We start from the raw sequence: 4,420 nt of genomic DNA on the forward strand, positions 1-4,420 counted from the left end.
TGACAACTTAAAAGACTTTTTTTCATATAATTTTTTTAAAATTTTTTTTATATCGTAAAATATTTAATTTAAAATTTATTTTTCTTGCCTTATGTAAAAATGCAAACTAACTAATTAAGATTATTTTTGTACAAAAAATTATATATCATGGTCATGCATGAATTTCATAGAAAAGGATAAAGTAACACTCCCTTCTTCGATTGACATCGTGGAGTGTTTGGTAGCTGTATGAATTCTTCAATGGATAAATGTTAAAAGATTATTAATATTTCCAATTTTTAAGAATTAAAATTAGAGCTTTTTATTTATAGGAATTAAGCATATTAAAAAAGGGTAAGAATTTACTGCAAACTAAGTTGTAGTAAATCCTGCAAAATTATGACATGTTAATATATGAGAACACCTGTCTAGGAAAAGGCAAGGTGTTGAATTTACTGCAACTTAAGCTGAGTTTGGATACAGCTTATGCGTTTTGCGTCTGTGCGTTTTGCGTTTTTTTTTTTCCTTCTTCTGCTGCTGTACGGGTCAGGGGACAAAGGCTACTGTTCATGCACTGTGCATGAACAGTAGCCAGCTTTTGCTGACTTTTCAGCACATTTGTGGGTCCCGTGTACTGTTCACGGGACCCACAAACTTCACTTTACAAATTTTTTTTATTAAAAATGGGTCTCACGACACTATTCACACATTTAAAAATTATTTTGGTACAGTATTTTCAGTTTTCAGTTTTCAGCAATAAGCTCTATCCAAACGGACCCTTAGTGTTGTTGACGTGATTCACTGTCTCTTGAATATAGGGTCCGTTTGGATATAGCTTATTGCTGAAAACTGAAAATTGAAAACTGAAAATACTGTACCAAAGTAAATTTTAAATGTGTGAATAGTGTCGTGGGACCTATTTTTAATAAAAAAAATTTTGTAAAGTGAAGTTTGTGGGTCCCGTGAACAGTACACGGGACCCACAAATGTGCTGAAAAGTCAGCAAAAGCTGGCTACTGTTCATGCACAGTGCATGAACAGTAGCCTTTGTCCCCTGACCCGTACAGCAGCAGAAGAAAAAAAAAAAAAAAAACGAACGCAAAACGCACAGACGCAAAACGCATAAGCTGTATCCAAACTCAGCTTTAGCTTGCAACAAATCCTTACCTATTAATTTTTTTTTTTTTAACTTTTTGAATGCATACTATACATATTTCATAGTGTTTTTTTTTTCCTTAGGGATTACACAGTCTAAAAATAATAAAAAATAATTGAATGAAATATTGTGAAATAACAAAACAAAATAACATTTAAAAACCTACTTATAAAGGTTAAACCTTTTTGTAAGTGCTAGGATTGTAAGTCTTGTCTTCCCACTCCTTCCTTTCCCATTCCCTATATCTTTTGTTTATACCATCTAAATAAAAAAAAATAAAAGCCAATAAAAATCTTATATATATATATATATATATATATATATATATATATATATATATGCAATTTGCTAACTAAGTAATTATTTTAATATATAAATAACAGACTAAAAAATTTATTTATTTTTTTTTATTTTTTTTTTCACAATTGACTAAAAGATTGACCTTGGGTCCTTGGGACGTGGTAGTGCAATAAATTGAAAAGGCCCCACTTGTTGTCTTTTTTTTCTTTTTTTGGTTAATTGGCATGATATTAAACAACAACAAAGAAATTACAAATTGGCCACAGAGGCCAAAGTTGAGACTACCTGCCTATAACAGGACATCCCATTCCTATCAAATACAAGTAGATTATCTAATTCATTAGAGGGGGAAACATCAAAAACAACAAAAATCCTCCCTCAAGTAGCACCCATTCTTTGCCAAAAAGTCCGCACACCTGTTCGCCTCTCCAAACACATGAGCTACCCGAACCTGTGTGAGACTTGCCATGAGTGATCTGCAATCAAGGAGCAATGAAGAAAATGTTTTGTTAGAGTTGTCAGCATTCTTTAACATCACCACAATTACCTTGGCATCGAGCTCCACTTCCAAGTTTCTAATTCCCAACTGAATGGCAAGAGATAGCCCATCCCTCAAGGCCCACAACTTAACCATAACACTTGTAGTGAACCCAATTGATCTTAAGTACCCTCTAAGCCACACCCCATCACTATTTCTAATTAATCCTCCACCCCCAACTTTACCTGGGTTTCCAAGTGAGGCTCCATCTGTGTTGAGCTTGTGCCAACCTGGACTAGGTTTATGCCATTTAATAGGAATAACAGCCCTGTTGGTAACATGTTTAGCTTTACTTACACAGTAAAAATACTCCACAACTTGACCAAGACACACCTTATCCAACCTAGTATTTGGAATAGAGTTTTCAAAAACAACTTTATTCCTATTTTTTCACAAATTCCAAACAGTAAAAGGAAAAATAAAGCACCAAGGAGTGGACCCTTTGTGTCTGACAACACTCAAATAGTTATGTTTCAGCCAATCATCAAAATTAGAAGAAAAGGAATTGACAACGGATGGGGGAACCTCCACTTTCCTCCACACATCACGAGCATATACATAATTACGGAGGATATGGACAATAGTTTCATCCTGGTCTCTACACAAAGGACATACCTTGTCACAATTGATGCCTCTTGCCGCAAGAACATCCTTCACTAGAGCACTCCCATTCAAACACAGCCAGAGAAAATTTGAAATTCTCGGTAAAATGTCTAATTTCCAAATCCATTGTCCATGGAATTGCATGATAGGTTCCTCCCCTTGCTTTGCCAAACGGTAAGCAAACCTGGTAGTGAAATCTCCACTATTTGAGAATTTCCACATCAGAATCTCTCCCACTTCCATGAAGTTGAATTGGGACTGCTTTAATCTTCTCTTTAATGGGCTGAGGGAGATCAAAGGACATCAGCTCCCATTTCCAATTTTGGCCACAATATAGCTCAGCAATTGTTAGATTTTGTTCTCCTTGCCTAAGAGGTCCTTCAACCATACCTCTAAGAGAAGCACCATTTATCCAGTTGTCCAGCCACACCTTTACCCCAGATCCATTTCCAATCCCCTAAGAAATTCCTTTTTGGAAGATAGGAAAACCCAAGCTAATGGCTTTCCAATTAGGTGGCGATGAGAGTTTTTCAGGATCTCTAGAACTAATTCTTGAATGGAAACAATATTTATTCAGAATTACCCTTGCCCATAATGCCTCTTTTTCATGATACATCTTCCAATTCAGCTTGGATAACAAGGCTATGTTCTTAGCTCTTGCCTCTTGAATTCCCAATCCTTTTTTTTCTTCAGATTTTACAATCTTGTTCCACCCCACCATGTGCATTCTTCTTTTCTCACCTGTTGACCCCCATAAAAAATCCAGATTAATCTTATCCAGCTTCTCACAAACATGAATTGGAAGAGCAGCCTCTTGCATTGTGTAATTTGGGATAGCTGATATGACTGATTTTATTAATACAGCACGGCCAGCAAAGGAGAGAAATTTTGCTTTCCATCCAGCTAGTTTACTCATAACCCTCTCTACAACAAACTTGTATGGATTTCTAAGGGCCCCTTGGTGTTCAAGAGGAAATTCGAGGTATTTTCCTATGTTATTAATCTCCCTAACACCCATTCTTTCACTTATTTCCTCCTTCAACTCATCACTAACGTTCGGAGAAAAATATATTCTAGACTTGTCATGGCTAATCTTTTGGCCAAACTCTCTACAAAACTTGTCAAGTACATCAGAAATTGCCTCACATCCATTAGCATCAGCCTTGCTAAAAAGAATGATGTCATCCACGAAGAGGAGATGGGAAAAACCTACATTGTTCCTTGAAGCTTTCAAAGGTGTCCACCCTCCACTTACACACTTCTACTCAATGAGATGTCCCAAATATTCCATACACAAAATAAAAATATACGAAGACAAAGGATCCCCTTGCCTAATGCCCTTAGTCAGCTCAAATTTTTAAGGCACCCCCATTGACCAAAATAGAGATACTTGTGGACATAACATAGCTCATGATAATCTTGAAAATTTTTGGGGGAAAATGGAAAGCTTGGAGTACTCTGTAAATGAAACTCCACTCTAATCTGTCATAGGCCTTTTTCAAATTCAACTTCACAGCCATAAAGCCTGCTTTTCCTTTCTTTTTATCCAAGGTATGGAACAATTCTTGTGCAATCAGGACATTATCAGTACCTCTTCTATTCAGAACAAAGGCAGTTTGGACTGGCGAAATTAAACTACTAAGCAGCGGTCTAATTCGAGCCACCAAAATCTTCGAAATAATTTTATAGACCGAGTTACATAAGCTAATGGGTCTATAATTGCTCAAGGATTCTGGGTTTTGGCATTTAGGAATCAAGGAAATCAACATCTCATTAAGGTAGCTTGGCACACAGCCTCCCTCAAGAACACCTTTAACCTCCTTGCAAACCGAATTTTTTACCTC

The sequence above is a fragment of the Castanea sativa genome, chromosome 7 (assembly GCF_040712315.1).
Source record: "Castanea sativa cultivar Marrone di Chiusa Pesio chromosome 7, ASM4071231v1".
In the NCBI taxonomy this organism is placed as follows: Eukaryota; Viridiplantae; Streptophyta; class Magnoliopsida; order Fagales; family Fagaceae; genus Castanea; species Castanea sativa.